This window comes from Canis lupus, chromosome 1 (assembly GCF_003254725.2).
Source record: "Canis lupus dingo isolate Sandy chromosome 1, ASM325472v2, whole genome shotgun sequence".
In the NCBI taxonomy this organism is placed as follows: domain Eukaryota; kingdom Metazoa; phylum Chordata; class Mammalia; order Carnivora; family Canidae; genus Canis; species Canis lupus.
The window spans coordinates 98,868,884-98,892,087 of NC_064243.1; the positions used below are offsets into that span (position 1 = coordinate 98,868,884).

Below are 23,204 nucleotides of genomic sequence, written 5' to 3' on the forward strand. Positions count from 1 at the left end.
TCCGCTGTCATTTCGGCCCCGGGCTGAGGCGGGACCCCAGGCTGTCCGTGAGCCCCTGGGGAGAGCTGGGCCAGCCTTCATGAAGTCGTTCTGGTGACTTGAACGGCGGGGCTCTCCGGGGTCTCCCCGCTTTGCAGCCCTCTGGAGCGGGGAGAAGTTGCTTTGTGGGCGGAGCATCCAGGTTTGGATCCAGGCCCAGCTCCTTGCTGGTGTTGATTGTGAGCTGGAGCCTTGGCTTCTCCTGCTACAGCATTGCACCCCCCCCCCCCCCCCCAGCATCCAGAGTTGGTCTGAGGATTGTATGGTTGAAAAGGCGGGGCCCCTTCCCCACCTGACACTTCCCTTTTCCATGTGGCCCTTGGTCCTCGGTCTTGGGGTCCAGCACTCTTGCTGCCTCGCTGATGCCCACCTCCTGCCATGTCTGCTCCCAGGGGCCTCAGGTAGGCGCCTGTCCTATCCAGAGCCTCCCTGGTTCACTGAGGACACTGGTAGGATCCCCTTCTGAGAGTGAGGAGGAGAGCGTGTTTGCACAGGTGCTTGGATCTGTGCAAGGCAGAGCAGGTGTTGGGTTATTAGTATCAGGAAGCTGACTGACAGTGGGGCAGGGGACCCATGGCCCGTCACCTGTCAGCAGGTCTTGGTGCCTCCTCCGAGCCAGGTTTGGCTGACACTTTGTCTGCCAGAGGGGTGGCACCGGCCCTCCCACAAAGGCTCCATGGTAGTGGGGTGAGGGGACGCACCTGCAGTGGAGGGGGGCAGAGGGCTGTGAGAAGGTGGAGCAGGAGCACCTTGGGCCCTCCCCTCCCCCAGCCTGCTGAGCACCTCCCCACCCCCGCCCAGCCCCAAGCACAGTCCCTGTCTGTGTTCACAAGTTCACATTCATGTCCACTCAAAGAATGGACGGGGACGGACTGCAGCAGAGAACCAGTCCCCACGTGGGGGCCCTTCCGTCGTCAGCTCCTTGCTGTGACAGACACAAGTGTTTGACCAGCGCAGGAATGTTGGCTCTGTTTCGTGGGGTGTGTCTGGAGGGTGGGTCCCGGGGGAGGGGGGGTGTGGGAGGATGGTGTGCCAGTCTCCACATGCGCTCGTCCAGCACCTGCCTGCTTCCCTGGACGTCCCCTCCTAGCTGCTGCACGAGTGGGGCCCTGGGTCTCGGACACATGGCTCTACTGGCCTGCCCCTGTTCCCTCCCTCATCCCCCTGCTGTAGGTGAGGGGCACACCGAGCAGCCTAAATCCTGGCAGAAGCCCAGGAAGGCGCATCAGAGTGAGGCATGATGCGGGAAACTCAGCCGGGTCCCTCTCAGCTGTGCCAGCGCAGCCTCTCCTCAGTCAGTTTCATTGTAGTCGGGTCTGGCCTGGATTAACTCTTATTTTAAAAATTAAGATTTAAGGAGACAAATTTTGTTGAGTCTTTTTTTTTTTTATCTTGTAGAGAGGTGAGCTTTTTTTGTTCTTTTAAAACAATTTCTGGAACTAAAGTTGTTTCAGTCACTGACAAATTGTATTTCAAACAGAGGTGTTTGTGCTCTTGCAGGTGGTCCCGTCTGGGGGGAGGGGAGCAGGCTGGTTGCTCACAGGTGAGTGACTTTGTGCTGGGGCTCAGGACAGGGAGGGGGCCATGTGGTGGCCGTGCAGCCTCTGTAACCTGGCAAGTGTGTGTCCTGACACCATGGTGTGTACGTGTGTATGTGTAGTGGGCCGGTACCTGCTGGCCCTTTGGGCCTAAGCATTTTGCTCGTGATTGAATGTGTCCTGATAAGGCCCAGGCCACCCTGAGTCCAACTGTCCCCTCCCTACTCTAGGGAGAGAGAACCAGTGGCCTGTGGTCAGCCGTGTGGTCAGCCATGTGTTTCCTGTCCTGAGTGGCCGTGTCCTCACCTCACTCTATCTGCCCTGCTTTGGACAAGGGGGCTGTTGTGCTGGGCTCAGGCAGGTACCCCAGGGGTGTGGGGGCTGGAGAGTGGGCCTCAGGCCAGGGCCCCAGGTGAATGTAGTCTCAGGGCAGGAGGGTGGGGTGTGGATACCCTCGCTGCCTTGGGGGCCACCCTGGGATCTCGTGTGTGCCATGTACTTGGGGCCCAGGATGCAGCAGGTGGAATTGGTGAGCTGTGGTTTGTCACGGGCTGGGCACGGTGCCCAGCATACAGTAAGTGCTTACTTAGTGCTTGCCATGCAGCATTGTCAGCTCCTTCCCTCCACTTCCCTTGGGCCTGCTGTCCCCATGGTCCCGTGTCCTGGGCGGCAGAGCCTGCTGCTGCCTGTGGCCCAGGGCCTGGCTTAGCCTGCCCTCAACCTCCACAGCCCTCCGCCTCCCACCCTGGAGGCCTGGGTGCTTCCCTCTGGACTCGCCTGAGCCTGCCTCCCCGAGTCGCTCTGGTCCTGCTGAGCTGAAGGGCCAGGGTGGAGCTGGTGGGGGCAGCTGCTGTCTCCAGCACTCAACTCCTTCCTTCTCTGTCTGCTCTCAGCGGATGGTGACAGTGAAGTGACGCCTAGGATGGGGTCCTCGGCACAGGGTTGCATTGGGCTCTTTGCTGGGAAGCTATGGATGTGGGTTGGATTCATCCGACGGAGGAGGATGCTGGGAACGCCTCCCTGTGCCCTACAGGCGGCTACAGCCCCCACACCAGCCCTTGGGGCCACCACCTCGTCATGTCCATCCTACAGCTGGGGAAACCAAGGCACAGAGTTGAGTTTTGCTCAGGGCTGTGAGCCTGTGTGACTGGTCCCTATTCCTGCTGAGGACGGGGTGGTTAGAGGCCTCGTTGGGTGTTTGCATGGGGATCAGAGGAGCCCTGACTTGGCTGAAGCCTGTGGGGATGTTCTAGAGGGTGGAGCAGAGGCCTTGGGCTGGAGTCTTCTGGGGGACCCATGCCCTCCAGTGCTGGCTGCCTGGGGGTATGCGGGGTCCCTGGGGGTGCTGGCTGCCCTGCCCACGGGAGGCACTGGGTGTCCGAGGACAGGGACCACTCGGCCCTTGTGGCTGCGCTGCTAGATGTACCCACCTTGCTGCTTATGGAGCTGTGTCGAGCAGGAATTGGAGAGCAAACTGAAGGGCCCTCCCGTTGCCCTAAGTGCCAGGGTCCTGCGTGGCCCTCATGGCCCCTCCTGTCCCATCTGGTGGCTTGTGTGACAGAGCCACTTCCCAAGAGGAGGGGTGGGCAGGAGCCTCAGGGCTATGGCCCCAGCAGCGGGAGGTGCTGAAGTGACGTGGGCCCAGCGTCTGCCTGGCTTCAGGAGGGGTGGACCGGAGAGCCGGGTGCCCCTCACCCACGTCTCTGCCTGCCAGGCGGGGCAGGTTCCTGTGGTCCGGGCAGGGAGCCGGCACCCCTGGAGGGCACGGGTAGGTGCACATGGGCTTGCTGGGCATCCTGGCCCTTCCTGTGAGGCAGGAGGACCTTCTGTCCTATTCGTGAATCGCTTCTCCACATTGGTGCACCAGGTGACGTGCTGCTGCACGCATTGGGGTGCAGAGAGACTGGCTTCTCCTTAGTACTGTGGAGTGCCTGGTGGGCAGGGGCCACCAGGGGCTTGCAGGCTCTGCCCTGAGGGGGACCAGCGCCGCGTTGCTCAGGCAGGTGGCGGCAGGGAGGTCTGGGGCCCGGCCTCCTTTGTAGACCATAAATCACTGTGAGCCAAGCGGGCGCAGGATAGGCAGTGTGTGCTGGGGCGTGGGGTGGCAGTCGTGGGAGGAGAGAAGCTGGGCCCATCACGGCTGTGGAGGCCCCGCAGTGTCACGCTTGGGCTGTGGGCAAGCAGGCTTCGCTGTCGTGCAGAGCCCTGGTTTCCGCCAGTTCGGAGGACGCTGTGCACTTCCACTCCTGGCGCTGTGTCCATGGACTCGGTCGTGGTGAAGGCAGTTGTCTGCCTCGTGCCCCTGCTGCAGAGGACATCCCGGGCAGAGCCCGGGCAGAGGGATGCATGCGGCTCGCCCTCGGGGTCTCTTGCCTGCGGCTCCGGCTCCAGCAGCCTCTTCCTGGGCCTAGCTTCTCTGGAAGGAGGAACTCTTTTTTAATAAAATGTAAGTTAAATGTTTGATAGCCCTCAGGTAAATCTTCACACCTGGCAACATTAACAGCCCCTTAGCATCATCACAATCCCCTCAGGTGCAGTCAGTGGTGGGACTTCCTGTATGGCCCTGAGATGTTGTGGTGCCGGCGCCCTGCTGGTGTCAGGAGCCAAGCAGGGTCCTCTGGATGCCCGTCCTGGGGCCCCCAACTGCCTCCCATCTCCCTGGAGCCCCACGCTTGTCTTTCTGTTCCTTTTTCTTCTTTACAAAGTTGGCAGGACTGTGCCCTCAGCCAGCGCTGGCCTGGCTCGCTGGGCAGTTGTGGCCTGTCCGGCACGTTCGTCAGACTGGCCTTGTGCACCCCACCTGCCCGCCAGTGCTCATGAGCACCCAGGGTGTGCCCTGACTGATGCACAGAGATGCCAGCTCCCTGTAACCCAGCACAGTGGGGCCATGCTTGTCCCCATTCCACGGGTGTGGGCCTGTGGTGGGGGAGCCCACAGCCCAGCTGTATGTCAGCCAAGCTTGATGTGACCCCCCACGGTCCCCTCCCTAGGCCTCAGTCTCCTTGTTTGAGGTCAGCGCATCCCTGAAGTCCTGGCAGTCATGGCGTGGGGAGGGCCCTGGGACCTGTCGTGTGCTGCCTGGGGTTCCCTGGGCCCTCCTCTCTCCTTCCCCCTCGCACCCCAGCCCATATGTCCTACTGGAGTCCTGCTTGTTCAGCCGCCTGGGGGTCCCCCAAAGGTCCTAGTACTGTGACCCGGGGTGCTCAGAGGGAATGTCGGCCCTGGACGGAGCAGGGCTGAGCCAGGCAGGCTGTGTGCTGTCCCCCTGGCACTTGCTGCAGAGACTTACCCAGATTAGGGAGGGCAGCCCCCCAGAAGTCCCCAAGCCAGTTCTCATCAACACCCATGTCCCTTTACCATCGTGGCCAGCGTGGTGACACAGTCCGTTCTGCGACAACAACCTGCTTTGAAAATGCGAATTTGTTCCAGAAATGGGTGATGTTTGAGGAACAGTAGGGGCTGGTGGGAGTTCAGCCTTCGCTCATGTGCAGTCTTGTCCCCGGAAAACAGCAGCTGTCCTTTTCCTGCTGCAGGACCCAATGTGGGGTCCCACGGGACAGACCTCACTTATCCTCAGACTCTTCCTGGTTGGGTAGTTCCTCAGGCTTCCTTTGTTTGTGGTGACCTTGACAGCTTTGAGGGATGCCAGGCAGGTGTTTTGCTGGATGTCCCTCAGCTGGGATTTCTCATGGTTGGGATGGGGTGATGGGTTTCTGGGAGGAGGGCTGCAGGAGTGAGGTGCTCTTCTCACCCCATGCCTGGCTGGGGGTGTCAAGTCTCCACAGCCAGGGCGCCCCCCCCCCCTTCCAGAGCCCTCCTGGCCGGAAGCTTCTACATATCTGAGTGGGAGACCCGTCTCTTCCCATTCATTTAGGGACCCGTTTCCTGGTTTATATTGCTGTTGGCCCACAGGTACTTTGTGATGTTTGTGTTATGATCCAGTAGCTGCTCTACTTTGTTTTTTTTTTTTTGTTTTTTTTTTTTTTTTTTTTTTTATGATAGTCACACAGAGAGAGAGAGAGAGGCAGAGACACAGGCAGAGAGAGAAGCAGGCTCCATGCACCGGGAGCCCGATGTGGGATTCAATCCCGGGTCTTCAGGATCGCGCCTTGGGCCAAAGGCAGGCGTTAAACCGCTGTGCCACCCAGGGATCCCTGCTCTACTTTGTTGTCCACTTGTTCAGCTTCGGCCCCTGGCACTCTCCCGTCTGTCCTGCACCCGGTGGACGTACTCATGGTCGTGATTGTTCCGTTGCTCCGTCCCTCCCTCCTTCTCTCTGGTTCTGCAAGGTGCTCCAGTCCTGGGTGCTGGTGCTGGGTGCTGCTGACCTGGAGCACAATGCCTCTATGCCTTTGGTCCTCTACACTCTGCTTATTGCCAAGTCAGTTGCTTGAGCCAGCACCGTGTCCCCTGTCCCCTTCGGTGAGATGGCTTCATCCATCTGAAGTACAGGTAGATTGTTTAAGCACGTTCTGCATTCCTTCCCAGAGTCCCCCAACCTTCTAAATGATATTTTAAAGTTTGCACACATTTTTTCCATGGATGTAACCACAGTTTGTTTATCCATTGAAGCCGGGCATCTTGGTCACTTCCAGTTTTGCACGATTACTGGCTGGCAAAGCTGCTGTAATCATCCGTGTGCAGGTGTTTGGGTCAACACCTGGGCATGTAGTTGCTGTGTGGAATATGCTCAGTTGTGCAGGAGACCACCAGTCTCCTCGGAATGGCTGTGCCAGCCAGTGTCCCACAGCCTGACTGCACGTGCCTGCTGTTCTGCATCCTCACCAGCGCTGGGCATCGTCAGTGCTCCAGGGTTTAGCCACTCCAGTAAGCGCGAGTTGCATCTTACTGCCACTTCCCTGATGACACCAGATGCGCAGCAGCGTGTCGCAGGCTTGTTGGCCATCTGTGTGTCCCTGGTAAGGTATAGCTCTCATTTTTTGCTATTTTGAAAACTGAGTTGTTTCTTACTGTTTAAGGACACAAGTCCTCGTTTGCAGGTCATTTCTCCCAGTCTGCAGCTGGTCTTTTTTTCTCTCAAAACCACGTCTGGAGTGGTTTTAATTTTTGTGTCCTTTTGCTTTTGTGGGTTGTGCTCTCAGTGCTAAGATTTGCATCACTAAACCCAAGATCACACCGACTCCTCTGCTGCATTTTTCTCTGGAAGCTCTGAGGTTTGCCTTTTATGTTTAGGTCAGGCCCAGACTTGCTTTTTTGCGTGGGGTCTCTGATTATTGAAGAGACTAGACTGATTTTTGCTCTGTTGTGTTTCCTGTGCTCCTCTGCAAGGTCCAATCGCCATGGATGGGCCTATTCAGTTGCTCCGTTGTGTCCATCGATCTGTGCAGTTATCTCACTGTCTTGATTGTGTGTTACTGGTTTTATCAGGTGTCCATCCTTTAGAGTGTCCCCTGAGCCGTGGGGATGTGTGTGTGCCTCTGCATGCCCCGGTCTTCAGCTCATGAGGTTGCTCATGGTCTCTTGTCAGTTTAGGGTAATCCTTTATTAGATCTTGACAGAAAGCAAGAGAATGCACGTGGTTATAAAGCAAAATAACCAGCACCTCTCTGTGTCCTTGTGCCCTTGTCTTTGAAGGCTGCCACAGGACAGCGTCTTCATGGGATTTTCCTTCCCTTTGGGTCCCACTCAGTGAGAGTTGACTTTACTCCTGATAAACCAGCCCAGTGATCAGCTTACTAGCCTGTGCACTTGACCCAGGCAGTAGTTGGGAAGAGTGTGGAGTAGCCAGTGGCTGGACCTGACACCTGTTCCTCCAGGTGTCCCACGGGCTACTTGCCCCACGGGCTGCTCGCTCTCTCCAGAAGGGTGACATACACACACCTGTTGGGGTTTGGTGCCACCGCTGTCATTCATGTGGCCACCACCCCCTGGAAACCTCTTTCCAGCCCATTAGGCCCCTAGGTCTGGCCCCTCCTTGGGTGCCGGTGCCGGGCTCCACCCTGAGCCTGCTCCTCATCTTCACTGGCCTTGAGACAGGTCTTCAGGAACGCCCTGCATTTATGGTTAGCCCAGGCGGGGCTCGCACATGCTCTGGCTGCCCAGCACACATCTTTCCCTGTGCTCTGTGGAGTGCCTCACTTCCACACTCACGGTTGTGATTATTCCGTTGCTCCGTCCCTCCTTCCTTCTCTCTGGTGCTACAGGGTGCTCCAGTCCTGGGTGCTGGTGCTGGGTGCTGCTGACCTGGAGCACAATGCCTCTATGCTTTTGGTCCTCTACACTCTGCTTATTGCCAAGTCAGTTGCTTGAGCCAGCACCGTGTCCCCTGTCCCCTTCGGTGAGGTGGCTTCATCCATCTGAAGTACAGGTAGATTGTTTAAGCACGTTCTGCATTCCTTCCAAGGGTCCCCCAACCTTCTAAATGATATTTTAAAGTTTGCACACATTTTTCCATGGATGTAGCCACAGTTTGTTCATCCATTGAAGCCGGGCATCTTGGTCACTTCTAGTTTTGCACGATTACTGGCTGGCAAAGCTGCTGTAATCGTCTGTGTGCAGGTGTTTGGGTCAAGCACCTGTGCTTGCACCAGCTCAGGTCTGGAATGCCTCCCTATTTTTAGGACCTAGTTGTGGCCATGGATCTTGGAGAAGCCAGAGGAGCAGGGCAGTGGGCTGAAGTTGGGGTGGCTGCTGCATGTGAGCCATGCTGGTGCTGTTGTCACAGGCTGTACAATGGTCCCCAGCATCTTGGAGGGTGAGGGTGGCTCGTGTGCATGTATGTGTGTCACAGCACAGGAGGGCCCTGCCAGCCTTACCCCTCTGCCCAGTCCCAAGGTGTGTGGCATGGAGGGTGAGGCTGTGTCCCCATGTGGAGCAGTGTCCTCTCTCCTTAGGCGTGGGAGCCCCTCGTGGCCAGTGATCCTGCATTGGTTCCTTGGGGGCACCTGGGGCCAACCCTGCCGGTGACCATGACAGAGAGCCAGGTGTGGGGGGTACTCACCCCTGAGGCCTACTGTGTCCCTCTGGCCAAAGCCGTAGACCATCTGTCCCAAGGTTGCAGAACCCTGGGTCCCGAGGTGGAAGCTCTGCCCACTGGCTGACCCTGTGGCTTGCTGGGTGTCCCTTGTACATGGGGCTCATCATGGAGATGCTCAGATTCCCAGTGCAGACTGCTCTCCTGGTATTTCTAGGCCAAGCCGTCCTGGGGGCTTGGGGCAGATGGCCACTGGACCACTGCCCTTCCTGCCATGGCTGCAAGCTGTTGAATGAGGTTTGTGTTGGGCGCCCAGCTGCTGCAGGAACACAGGGGCTTGTCCCCTGGCGCTAGGACTGGCCTCTAGGTCCCCGGGTGGTAGAGCCAGGGTCCCAGGGGACCGTCGCCAGCCCTGGGGCTCAGCTGGCCAGGAGCCTGCCTGCTGACACTGAGGCAATTAGGGTGTAATCTTCTCTAAATGCACCCGATTCTGGCTAAATCCCTCCCGCCCAGGAGTGGATTCCCAGTGTTCTAAAAGCAGCTTAATGTTTGGACGCTGCCCAGGGCAGCTGGGGTGCGTGGTTGGCGATGGGACAAATGTGGGCGGGTGGGGGGTGACATCCATCCGAGGCAGCCACGTTCTGTTCCCATGTGGGTGTCTGTCCTCAGTCTGGTTTGTCTGACCCCCACAACCAGTGTATGGGTGCTCCAAGGGAGAACTGAGGCCAGAAGCGACCCAGTGGGAGGATGGGTTGATGGGGGCAGATGTCACACATGGACTGCCTGGGATGGGAGGGGTCCCTGGTCAGCCAGGCAGAGTTTGTGTGAGTGTGCATACAGCCCCCCCCCCCCCCCCCCGCCCTCCAGCTGCCCTGGAACCCACAGTAGACTGTAACAGGCCCCTCACCAGCCATCCCAGCTGACCTGCTAGCACCTGTCTATTCACTGGCCTGTAGTCCCCACCCACCCACCCACTTCTGGTATGGGCCCCCCACCCCGCAGTGTCCCCATGTCTAACCTGTTCTTCATCCGTAGGCATTTACTGAGCATCTGCCACTTGCCAGGCACGGGCGCCCTGACCCCACCGAGGAGGTACTGCCGGGCACAGGTGCCCTGACCTCACCGGGGGGCGGTGCCCACCAGCCGCTGGGCATGGGCGCCCTGATCCCACCGAGGGGGTGCCCACCAGCTGCCGGGCACGGGCACCCTGACCCCACTGAGGTGGTGCCCACTAGCCACTGGGCACGGGTGCCCTGGGCCCACTGGTGTTTGTGTTCCCGTAGGCCAGGTCTCCCTCCCTCCTACCCAGCCCACACGGTGTATGTGGGGGTTTGGGTGCCCCCTCCCCAGCTATGTCCTCTGTGACCTGGAATGTTAAGAGTGCTGGCCTTAGGCTGCTGTTGGACTGGAAGGTCCCAGGGTGGGGCTCACTGCACTTGAGCCCTGCCCTCACCCCAGCCGCCACATAGACCCTGCTGATACCCTGGCTCTGAGAGGTGGCTAGTGGGGACCCTGCAAGGGTGTCACAGGCCTCTGGGTTCTGTCCTTGTATGGGAGCTTGGCCCCCCCTTCTGTTGTTTCTCTCTCTGGGGCTCCCGGAAGCTGCTCAGGCTGGCTGTCTGGTCTCCCACTTGTTGGGATTCACTAAATGCTTCTTCCAGTGGTGGACTGCATTAGTCAGGGTCTGATCTCCCTCTGATCTCATAGGATGGAAGAGTCCAGAGCGACTCTAGCTGCTGTCCACAAGATTGTGTCCTGTAAGCCATCTTGTTTCTGACATTGGTGTGTAGCTCACCTGTGAGGAGACAGAGTAGTTTGTGTTCCCATGGCTGCCCCGGCAGGAGGGTCACCAGCGGGGGCCATCCACCCTGCCTGGCCCCAGCAGCCCTGCTGGCCCTTGGCAGGGTTAGCTTGTCTGTCCACTGTGGGCTTTCTGCCTGAGCAAGGTGCCAGGTAGTTATCAGGGCCACCAGCACCTGCCCCTGGGGGTGTCGGAGTCACTGGTGTGCCAGGTTCTCTGCACCTGTGCTCTTACCTCTTCCAATAGACTACACAGATAGCCCCACCTGGTCCCCTGGGACCAGGCCCTCCTCAGGCTCTGCTGCTTCCATGACCCAGCGCCTGGGTGCAGGGCTGTGTGCTAGGAGGAGATAATCTCCTCCTGAGAAGTGGGGCTGAGGACCAGTGTGACCAGCCCCAGCCAGATCTGGGGATTAATGGTCGCTGCCCTGGAGAACTGCAGCATTCCAGGCCCAAGCCCCTGAGATGGGAAGGGCCACCTAGCAGGTGAGCCTGCACCTGTGAATGCATGTTTCTGGCTCCCCAAGTGATTTGAGTCAAGGCTATCATCGGGGCCAGGTGATGGTTGTGCCTTCCCAGGCAGTGCCACCTGGGACATGACAGGGAGTCAGTTGCTCTGAGTCTGCTCCCCCCCCCCCCCCCCCCCCCCGTGCAAGGAGGTGTTTCCCATGAGATAGAAGCTGATGGGCCCCCGTTGGCACAGACTGTGAGGTGCTCAGGCTCCCAGGCCTCTCCATCTGTGGCAGCTCCTTCCTAGACAGAAGCTGGAAGGGAGCAGAGCCACTGTGCTGAGCGGGGCTGGGGGCAGGGCTTTGGAGCCACCCTGTTCCAGGTGCTACGTGAGCACCATGTCCTTGGGCCTCCCTCGGGGATGTCTGTCCTGGACGCTTACTGGCTGCAGTACTTTTCTTGGCCCCTGCCCCAAGCCTTTGTCGCCTGGCCATTCGGAGGCAGTCCTTTGTGAAGAGCCTGTTGGGGACCCTCACCAAGGTTTCTGTAACGTGTCTGCCTTTCTCTTACTGATGCATTGGAGTTTGTAGTGGTCTGGGTACAGGTCCTCCTGTCATCGGGCCGTGAGTGGTTCTGATGCTGGCACAGAGGGAGGAGCGGCCAAGGGTTGAGGTGGCCCAGTGGTCCCCTGCCGTGGACAGCTGAGGCCTCCTCCCCTGGGGCCTTACTTTCTTCCTCCAAAAAGACATGAGGTGGAATCCTCCTGAGGACTTTGAGACTGGTGTTAAGGGAGATGATATGGCAAAGGCATGTTAGTGAGGACTGGTGGCCAGTGTTGTCAGTGTTTGGGTCTTTAACAGGAGGGGCCCTCACGCCCATGGGACAGTGCATCAAAGACCGAGGCAAGTGTTGATGATGATGTGGGGACATCAGAACCTACCCTTGGCTGGTGGAAAGTGGTATGGTGAGACAGCCTTGGCAGACAGTGTGGCGGTTCCCTGGGGCGTTAAACACAGAGTTAGCGTTGCTCCTATGTGTGTACCCATGAACACAGACGCCGCGTGAGTGTTAACAGCCACATCATCCCAGGCAGCCCCGAGGTGAAGCGCTGGTACCCGCCCCTCGTGCACCATCCTTGGAACGTGATGCCCCGTGAGAGGCAGGGTACAGGGGTCGTGTCGGGTAAAGTTTGCCCTCCGTGAGAGGTCCTGAATGGGCAAACCTGCGGACACAGAAAGGACACTGGTGGTTTTGGAGTTGGGGCAGGGGAGCTAGGGGGTGACCGCTAGTGGGTGAGGAGAGCGTGGAAGTCATGTTGGTGGTGGCTGCACCCCTCGGGGAATATACTGAAATACCCGGAATCATACCCATTGACAGAGTAAGTATGATGGTACATGGATCATACCTTTCAGTCGTCTTAGGAGGCACAGGGGAGTCCTGCTTGCTAACGGTCAGCGTAAAGTTCACCATGCTCTACAGTGACCCCGGATGGTCGGGGCAGCTTCCTCCAGTCTCATGGAGGTGCTGCCTGTGGCGTGGTGCATGCTCCCCATGACCCTGTGGCACTCACACCTCTCATCAGAGTTGTCCTTTCCTACGACTAAGTCTTGTGTTTCTAGGTGAAGTAGCATCCAAGGGTTAAGGTTTTCTGCTGTTGGAATTATACATCAATTGTCCCTGTTAGGTGCTCCTCAGCAGTTTACCTGGGGAGGGTTGGGGATTTCCTGGGGCTGCTCCTCCGTGCGCTTCCAAAGTAAAGCCATCCACTTGCATCCTTGCCTCTCTGACCCAGGACAGATTCCCTGGCCTTGTCCTTTTTAGGGCCAGGACCCCAGGGCCTGTCCACTATCTTTACATCTTCCCCGGGTGGACTTACCTCGGCTCAGGTGCTCGTGTTAGGATGTAAAGACAGTGACCACGTGCATTCTTGCAGAGGTTTGCTGGAGACGCCACCAATCGTACTGAGTGTGCCTTCGTGCGGCTGCTCTCTAATTTCCCTTTCGCACGTCAGTTTGGCTGTGGCAGGAATGTCTGTAGCTCACCTTGCATTGCACTGCATGGCCGACTTCTAGCAGGCTTGCTGAAGCTGACCCTTCAGGTAGCCCATCTGTGTCTTTGTAACTGAATGGTGTTGATGCCGCTGGATTGGCGCTCCCAGGGCAGGTCGATGTGTCCTTGGGCCCCCAGTGGGGGAGGGTGGGAGCTCCTGTAGGAGTTCTGGCGTGCTCACCGAGCTCTGGGTGACCGCCCCCTGTCCCCCTCATGCTGGTAGTGGCTGTGGCCGTGGACACAAGGCTCGGGATGCAGCCCTGGCCCTGCCCTGGTGAGCATACCCTCCTGAGGTGCACAGGGCAGGCGGGGGCACTGGCCTCTGGTTGCCTGATTCAGAGGCAGGTGCCCCACGTAGGCCACCACCCTGGGTAAGACCGTCTCCAGGTGGACAAAATACACCAGCCCACTTGCTTTTGCTTTTTTATTGTGCTTTGAGCCTTTGTTGTGACACCTCCCTTGAGATGGGTCTGTTTACCTTATTGAGTCTGTGTTTGTGTTTATCCTTACAGAGTATTTTTAGTGTATCCCCCTCCCACAGCACAGTGCTGCTCGGGTGGCGATCCCCATGTGCTGAGAGGATACATTTCCTGCTATTTGTCCTATAGGCCCTCTTGGGTATGAATATTATTGAAGAGATCAGTTTTTAAGTGTTTGGGTTCTGTCTCCTCACACAGACCTGTTTCTGGGCCCCACGTACATATGTGAGAAACCAGGGGCCGGCCTCCATGGGCCAGGGTGGTGGCCAGCTCATGGTCGCTCCCTTTGGGGGACAGACTGCGTGGCTACTGCAGAGCAGAATGCCCTCCAGGGCCCCGGGGACTGGCTGACCACACGCGTGGGGCGGTCCCTTGTGGGGCTGCTCTTCTAGCTTCACGAGGCCTCTTGCACTGGCATGGTTCCCAGCTGCCCCAGCGCTGGGTCAGACATGTCGCACGGGCCCAGGGTGCAGCGAGCACCCCCTGTACTGATCCCCACTCCCCTGTCGGCCAGGTGCTGGGGTTGGCCATGGCTGAGGGGGAGCTTCTTGTCCAGGGCTCCTCCCAGTTAGCTGAGTCCTGCCTCTGGGCTTATTCCTAACGCATCCCTGACCCTAGAGCCCTCCCGCTCCAAACCTGACCGATGCACAGCCTTGCCCAGGCTGGACTTGGGGACAGACCTTCTACGTACGCTTCTAAGTCTTGTATAACAAGCCACACAAGTGGCTGCGGGTGATGAGCTGCTGGCTTAGACCAGGGGTCAGCAGACTACATCTTGAGGCCACATCATGCCGTTCAGCCTGGACTGGCAAGAGAGTTTACAGCTCTGTGCCATTTGTGGCTGCTGTTGCCCCACAGGATGGAGTTGGGAGCCGTTGCCGCAGCCCCCGGGCCTGTGTGGTGGTGATTTCATGTGTCCCTTTGGCTGAGGGACATCCAGCTGCTGGGAAACATCAATTTTGGGTGTGTCTCTGGAAGGGATGAGCTTGGATTCAGTGTGGGCGGCAGCGGAACAGGAATGGGCGGGGTGGTCCGGTTTCTGCCCTCCGGCCTCCTAGGCCTTCAGCCTGCAGACAGCACTGGGACAGACAGACCCTACCTGCAGTAGGTCCCTGCTCTGGAGCTACAGGTGTTCCCTGGGGGCCTGGCAAGCACAGATCTGGTGCCCAGAGTGCAAAGCAGCTTGGGGTCTCTTCCTGCTTGCCCCCACATCCCCACCCTCCCATCCTTGTCCCCTACACCCTGCGGGCAGCCAACTCTCCACGCCCATCGGGGTCGCTGACCGTGTGTGGACCTGGGGCTCAGAGACCCTCCAAGCCCTCCCTCTAGTGCCCGTGGACCCAGGGCAGTGACCCCAGCTTCCGTTTTGGTGCAGCTTTGCCTACAGAACCAGGCTTGGGCAGGGGTGGCTGGCAGGGCTGCAGCAACCCCCCCTCCCTCCCAGGGCCAGGCTGCTTGTCCCCTGCTCAGGAGAAGCGCTTGGCCCTTGTTGTCTGTGCATCTCAGCCACACTAGGGTGTGGGGGCCCAGTGGGGGCCAAGGGTCTGGAGCCTCCTGTGTGCCAGCGGGGACCGATGGAGGATCACACGCCCCTCGTGGTCACTGCCCGCCCAGCCTGTGAAGAGGCTGTGGCATGCTGGGCCTGCGGTGGTTGCGTACCAGGCAGGTGAGGACGGTGTGGGGAGGGCCTGCCCCTTGCTATCCCACATCCCCTGGGCCCTGGTCCTCCCACAACCCTGCGCCACCGTCCAGCCCCCTGGGGAAGGTACTCCCCGCTGCTAAAGTCTCATGGCCCCTGGGGATTGCCCTGCCCGACATGTGCTCCTGCTGCCGCCCCCCCCCCCCCACTGCCCCTGCCCCAGGAACCCCTCCTTGCCTGGCAAGCCCAGCCTCCCCTGCCACATGTGGCCCTGAGTACAGGTGTGTGTGCTGTGTCCACATGGCAAGGATGAACGTGTGTACAGCTGCCCGTGACCTCACGCCTGGGCGTGCCCGGCCACGCTGGAGCTCGCCTGGCCCGGGCACTTCAGGACTGTGGGCAGGGTGTGCCCCTCTGGGAACATCACCCCAGCACGGCTTTGGGTACCTCCAAGCCCAGACGTGCATCCTGCGGTCCAGGAAGGCATCAGCTTTCTTCCTCATAGCAGCCAGGGAAGTTTGGGGCGTTCAGTGAACACTGGCCTGAGAGGAGCAAGGCAGGGCAGGACGAGCACGCCCACAGCCTCACATGCCGTCAGGGTGCACACTGCTGCTCCGAGCACTTCCTGGGGGGGAAGCAGGTTTCCAGGTGGTGCTGGGTGTTGGGGCATGCTTTGATCAGCAGAGATTCAGGTGGTGGGAGCGGGACAGGGGCATGGCCTTCACCTCAGATTCCCGGCCTCTGGCCTGTGAGCTGAGCAGTGAGCACAGGGATGGGGCCTCCTAGCTGGGGTAGGACACCTGGGGTAAACAGCTGGAGGGGTGTCGCTGACGGAGAGGGGCCGGCATGGATCCGACGCCCTCCCCATGCTGCTTCAGGAGGATTGGCAGGTATCACAGGCCTTCCTGCGGGACGCTCAGTCTGCACACCGTTGTCGCTGCTCTTGGATGATGACCTGGGGTGGACGGCTGTGCCTCATATCAGGTGTCTGCATACCCCTTGAAGAAGCTGCCAGGTTTCCTGCCTGTCCATACCCTGGCAGCAGGGTGGCATGTGCCGGCCTCAGTGGGGGGCAGGTGTCTTCATCCCCAAGTTCCTGGAGTATGAGAGGCATCTCCCCAGTCACTGTCCTCTGAGCATCTCGTGCCCTCCTTTCCCACACATGTGTCTTTCTACAGGAAACATCTGTTCAGTTCTTTTGCTCGTATTTTATGGGGTAGTTTCTCTTACTCAGTTTTGAGAGCTCTTATATTTTGGAAAGAAGTCCTTTATCAGATTGTGATTTGTGTAGATTTTCTTTCAGTCTGTGTCTTGTCTTTGCATTGTCCTTTTAAAAAAAAATGAAGAGTTCTGGAGACATATTGTACAGCAGTGTGAATGTCATCAACACTACTGGACTGTACACTTAAAAATGGTGAGGATGGTAAATAAAGAACTTAAGGAAAACTCAATACAGTTAGCTTTTTTTTTTTTTTTTTTTTTTTTAAGCTTTTTTAAAATTGCTTTTTGTAGGGGGATCCCTGGGTGGCTTAGCGGGTTAGCGCCTGCCTTTGGCCCAGGGCGTGATCCTGGAGTCCCGGGATCCAGTCCCGCGTTGGGCTCCTGGCATGGAGCCTGCTTCTCCCTCCTCATGTGTCTCTGCCTCTCTCTCTTTCTCTCTCTATGTCTATCATCAATCAATCAATCAATCAATCTTTTTAAAAAATTGCTTTCTTTTGTTTTTTAACCTCTGCCTATTTCAAAGCTCTTTGCCTTTGGTAACCACTAATCCATTCTCTGTATCTATGAGCATGGCTCTTGGTTTTTTTCAGATGCCACATAGAGGAGAGATCATGTAGTATTTCTGTCTGATTTACTTCACTTCACCTAATGCCCTCTAGATTATCTGTTTCTTCTTGAGCAGACTCAGTGGTTTGTCTTTTAAAGAATTTGTCCATTTCAACTAAGTCGTCAAAGTTATTAGTGTAAAGGTGTTAATAATATTCCCCTATTAGTTTTAGTGTTTGTAGTGCTGTCACCATTCATTCTTGGTATCCATCATCTGCCCCCAACCCTCATTAGGCTGGGTAGTTTATCAATTTGACTGACCTTTTCAATGAACTTGCTTTTGATTTCATTGATTTTCTTTATCTTTTTTTCTATATCACTGATTTCTACTCTGGTCTTTTTTTTTTTAATATTTAATTTATTTATTCATGAGAGACACAGAGAGAGGCAGAGATAAGGCAGAGGGAGAAGCAGGCTCCCTGCGGGGAGCCTGATGAGGGACTCGATCCCAGGACCCCGGGGTCATGCCCTGAGCCAAAGGCAGATGCTCTACCGCTGAGCCACCTGAGTGTCCCCTACTTTGGCCTTTTTTTCTTCGAATTACATTTGCTCTTCTTCTAGAGTTTTATTTTTATTTTTACTTTTAATTGGGAGGAAATAGAGCACAAGTCATAAGTGTGAAATTTCATAAGCTGAACATAGCACATCAAGAATTGGAACCCTCCAGCCTTACAAGCCTTCCTCGAGGGCCCATCCCAACCAGAGGCCACCCCTGTCCAGACTTCTAGCAGCATAGATTCATCTTACTTATCCTTAAAGCTGTGTGTATCAATGGAGTCACACAGTATTTGCTCTATTTATTGTGTCTGGCTCCTTCCAACATGATGTGAGATTCATCTGTTGTCTGTGTAACAGTGACCTACTAATTTTAATTTCTGTGTAGTATTCCATCATGTGACTGGATCACATACTTTCTATCGACAGACTGCTGGGAGCTGTCTGGTCTGAGGCTTTTGTAAATCATATTCCTATAAACATATCTTTTCAGGGATCCCTGGGTGGTGCAGCGGTTTGGCGCCTGCTTTTGGCCCAGGGCGCGATCCTGGAGACCCGGGATCGAATCCCACGTCGGGCTCCCGGTGCATGGAGCCTGCTTCTCCCTCTGCCTATGTCTCTGCCTCTCTCTCTTTCTCTGTGTGTGTGACTATCATAAATAAATAAAAATTAAAAAAAAAACATATCTTTTCATACACACATGTAGGTATTTCTCTTCCAAGTGGGAATTGAGGGTCATAGAACAGGTATGTATGTGCTTGCTTTGGCAGAACATATACATAGTACAGGTATGTGCTTAGCATTAGCACCTGCTGTTTTCCTGAGTAGTTGGATGTATGACTCACACACACCCCCACCAGAGGGTGAGTGCTCGAGAGGATTTTAGGCAGTGTGTGCTCATCTCTTTCTCTGTCCCCCGCCCATGCTGTCCAGTGTTGGTTGAGTGTCTGAGTTAATACACAGGCACCTGGCTGAGAAGGGAGACCGTGTGACTGGCTAAACTCTTGTCACACAGCACATGGGCCCAAAGACCCACCATAAATGAGAAACCGTCCTCCCTGAGGAGCACACAGCCTGTGGAGAGGGTGCAATCCATGCTCCAGTAGGGTTGTTAGTTCTGTGTTCAATACAAGGGAACCTGATACCTAGGATGAGGAGATAAGAGGGTGGCAGCCATCAGGCAGGTCTTGAAAACCTTTATCCCTTGGCCTGGGAGGCCCTGGGACCATTTGGGCAAAACTCTGGAGAGAAGCAGGTTTGGGGAGCTGGAGTGAACACTGGACGCTACTCCTCAGCACTGCAAGGCTGTTAGCTCTGCCTTCAAGCCCCATACACAGTACCTGGTCTAGTTTGTAATGTGAAAGCTAAGGTTTTGGATTGTTTTTTTCTAAATAGTCATGTAGTGCTATAAATATCCTAAATACTTGCTTTAGTGGCATCCTACAAATTCTCATATTCATTTCATTTTTATTCTGTTAAAAATACTTAGAAAGGGGATGCCTGGGTGGCTCAGTGGTTGGGTGTCTGCCTTCAGCTCAGGTTGTGATTCTGGGATCCGGGATCGAGTCCCGCATCAGGCTCCCTGCATGGGAGCCTGCTTCTCCCTCTGTGTCTCTGCCTCTGTCTGTCTGTCTCTCTCTCTGTTTGTCTCTCATGATTAAATAAATAAATCTTTAAGAAAAAATACTTAAAAAGTATTTCATCTTTAATCCATGCATTATTTAGAAGTATGTTGTTTAATTGCCAAATATGTAGAGATTTTCTTTTTTTTTTTAATATTTTATTCATTCATTCATTCATTCATGTGAGAGAGAGAGAGAGGCAGAGACACAGGCAGAGGGAGAAGCAGACTCCATGCAGGGAGCCTGACGTAGGACTCCATCCTGAGTCTCCAGGATCATGCCCCAGGCTGAAGGCGCTGCTAAACCGCTAAGCCACCAGGGCTGCCCTGTGTAGGGATTTTCTGAACAGATCTTTCTGTTACTGATTTTTCATTTAATTTTCTGTGGGTAGAGCACCTACTTTGTATGGCCTGAATCCTTTTAATTTTGAGATGTGTTTAATGTCCCAGAATACGGCCCGTCTGGGTCAATGTTCCATGTGTCCCTGAAAAGAATGTGTGAGCTCTTGCCGTTGGTTGGGGTTCCTTACATGTCCCTTGGGCCAGTTTAGTCAATAGTGTTGTTTGTATTGTTTATGTCCTACTACTGATACTTTTGTCTTCTCAGTCTGAGTAACTGAGAGATGACTTTGGAGGCTTCCAACTAAAATTTTGGATCTATTTATTCTTGGAGATCTATTAGTTTTTGCTTCATGTATTTTGAAGCTCTGTTATTAGGTGCATACACATTTAGAATTATATTTTTTGTAATTAGCCTCATTCTCATGAAATAACCCTCTATTTGTGGTAATATTCTTTGCAGTGAAATCTACTTTATCTAATATCAATAGAAGCATTCTAGGTTTCTTTTGATGGGTATTAGCATAGTTTATCTTTTTCTATCCTTTAATATTTGTAAACAACTTTATTTTTAACAGCTTTATTTATTTATATAATTAACATACCATGCAGTTAACTCATTTGAAATATACAACTCAAAAAAATAAAATAAAATAAAATGTACAACTAAGGGCAGCCCGGGTAGCTCAGCGGTTTAGCGCCGCCTTCAGCCCAGGGGCCTGATCCTGGAGACCCAGGATCGAATCCCACATCAGGCTCCCTGCATGGAGCCTGCTTCTTCCTCTGCCTGTGTCTCTGCTGCATTCTCTCTCTCTCTCTCTCTCTCATTAAAAAAATTTTTTTAAATTAAAAAAAAAAAAGTACAACTCAGGGATATCTGGCTGGCCCCATCAGTGGAGTGTGTGACTCTTGATCTCGGGGTTGTGGGTTCAAGCCCCATGTTGGGTGCAGAGATTACTTAAAAATAAAATCTTTTTAAAAAACGTACAATCCAAAGAAATGTACAATTTATTGGCTTCTAGTGTATTCATAGAGTTGTGCATTGATACCATGACCAATTTTAGAATATTTTCATTAGTCGAAAGATACCCTGAGCTGGGGCACCTGGGTGGCTCCGTCAGTTAAGCCTCTGCCTTGGGCTCAGGTCATGTTCTCAGGGCCCTGGGATTGAGCCCTGAGTCAGGCTCTCTGCTCAGTGGGGAGTCTGCTTCTCTGTCTCCCTTTGCCCCTCTCCCCTTGCTAGTGCTCGCAATCTCTCTCTTTCTCTCTCAAAAAATAAATATCTTAAAAAAAAAAAGATATTCTGAGCCTTAGCTGTCACCCCTTCCAGCCTTCCAGCTCCATCTCCAGCCTTGAGCAACCACCAATCTGTGTACACTCTCTATAGATTTGCCCAGTTTGGATATTTCACATAAATGGAATCATACAATATGTAGTCCTTTGTGACTTTTTTTTTTTTCATATAACAGAATATTTTCAGAGTCCATGTATGTTGTACTGTGTATCAGTAATTCATTCTGACTTATTACTGATATTTTGTTGTATAGATAGGCCACATTTTTTTAAAAATTTATTTATGATAGTCACACAGAGAGAGAGAGAGAGGCAGAGACACAGGCAGAGGGAGAAGCAGGCTCCATGCACCGGGAGCCTGACGTGGGATTCGATCCCAGGTCTCCAGGATCGCGCCCTGGGCCAAAGGCAGGCGCCAAACCGCTGCGCCACCAAGGGATCCCGATAGGCCACATTTTGTTTATCCATTTATCAGTTAGTAGATTTTTGCGTTGTCTTTACTTTTTGGCTATTATGAAAATTAGCATTCAAGTTTTCATATGGATGTATATTTTAATTTCTTTTGGGTTTATGCCCAGGAGTGAATTGTAGGACCATATGATACTCTGTTTAACTTTTCGAGGGTCTGCCAGGCTGGTTTTCACAGCAGCTGCATCATTTTCCATTCCCACCAGCAATACATGAGGGTTCTGGTTCTTCCATATTTTTGCTAGCACTTGTTATTTTCCTTATTTTATCCTCCATTACAGTTATCTCATTATGCTTTTGACTTGCCTTCCATTTCCCTATTGTCTGCTTACATTGAGTGTCTTCTCTTGAGCTTATTTGTCTTTTATTTATTTTTTTAAGATTATTTTTTTATTTATTCTTGAGAGAGAGAGGCAGAGACACAGGCAGAGCGTGGAGTAGGCTCCATGCAGGGAGCCTGATGTGGGACTCAATCCCGGGTCTTCATGATCATGCCCTGGGCTGAAGGCAGGTGCTAAACCGCTGAACCACCCAGGCTGCCCCCTCGTTTATTTATATTTTGGAGAAATGTCTATTCAAATTCTTTGTCCATTTTTAAATTAGGCTGTGTTTTTATTGTTGAGTTACAGGCATTCTTTATATATTCTAGACAGTAGAACCTTATCAGATAGAAGATTTAAAAGTATGTTCTCCTGAGCCCCTGGGTGGCTCAGTGAATTAGGTGTCTGACACTTGATTTCAGCTCAGGTCATGATCTCAGGGTTGTGAGACTGAGCCCCATGTCGAGCGCTGCTCGGAGAGGAGTCTGCTTGAGACTCTCTTTCTCTCTCTCCCTCCCCCCCAATCCTCTCTCTCATAAATAAATTAATGGTTTTCTTTTAAAGTATTTTCTCCTATTGTGTAGCTTGTCTTTCCACTTGATGATGTTCTTTGGTGCCATATTTAATAAACGTTTAATACCAAATGTTTTAATTTTTATGAAGTCAGTTTATTTTTGTTGTTTTTGCTCATGCTTATGGTGTCACATGTTAAAAACCCATTGCCAATAAGTTCATGAAGATTAATCCCTGTTTTTTTTTTTCTGAGAGTTTTTTTTTTTAAGATTTTTTAAATTTATTTGTGAGAGACTGAGAGAGAGAGGCAGAGACACAGGTAGAGGGAGAAGCAGGCTCCATGCAGGGAGCCCGATGTGGGACTCGATCCTGGGACTCTAGGATCACAACCTGAGCCGAAGGCAGATGCTCCATCACTGAGCCACGCAGATGTATGCCCCTTTTCAGAAAGTTTTAGTTGTAGTTCTTGCATTTAGGTTTCTGATCCATTTTGGGTTGATTTGTATATATGATGTGAGGTAGGGATTCACCTTCATTGTTTTGCATGTGGATGTCCATTTTTTGAAAACTATTCTTTCATCACTGAATTATCTTTTTACTGTTGTCAAAAATAATTGGCCGCATATGCAACAGTTTATTTCTGGACTCTTGTGTTGCATTGGTCTGGATTGTCTTATGCCAGTACCACACGGTCATTGTCACAGTAGCATTATATAAAGTTTTTGAAATAGAGAATTTGAATCTTCCTGTTTTGTTTTCAATATTGTTTTAGCTGTTCTGGACCCCTTGCAATCCTATATGAATTTCCATTTCTGCAAAAAAAGCCATTGGCAGTTTGATTCAGATGGCACTGAGTCCCTGGTTAATTATCTTTTAAAGGAATTTAATAATTTAAAAAAAAAAGGAATTTAATAAGAACAGTAAGTCTCTTATATTTATTCCGTAATTATCAATTCTGGTGCTTTTCACTCCTCTTCCTAAATCTAGATTTCCATCTGGTATTGTTTTTCTTCTGCCTGAAGGATTTTATTGAATGTCTTGGTCATTCAGGTCTGCAGGTGCTCAGTCCTTTCAAGCCCTTGTCTTCATCTCATGGCTGTTTGTGGAGGTTCATGGGCAGAGCGCTCTCGGTAATGGGTTTGCTTTGTTTTTTCTCAGGGTGATTCTGCTGTGTCCCATAGCCGGAGAAATCTGATATCATCTTGTACTGCTTATCCCTCTGGGTGGTTTTAGTGTTTCTTCTGCTATGCCGGCTTTAGGGAGTTTCGTGTGGTTTCTCTCATGTTACTTGTGCTCAGGGCTGGACGCGCCACTACGTGTAATTCTGGATGTCTTAGACCATTCTGGGTTCTAGTGCGTATTCTGTCCTCACCCTCCTCTTCCCTGGGGCTCCGCCTACC

General features: G+C 53.6%; 1 protein-coding gene across 2 annotated transcripts in view; it reads left to right on the forward strand.

Annotated features, from left to right (window-relative positions):
* The window catches only part of BICD2 (BICD cargo adaptor 2), a 39,116-nt gene that overhangs the window by 809 nt on the left and 15,103 nt on the right, over positions 1-23,204 (forward strand). The window lies entirely within an intron of this gene.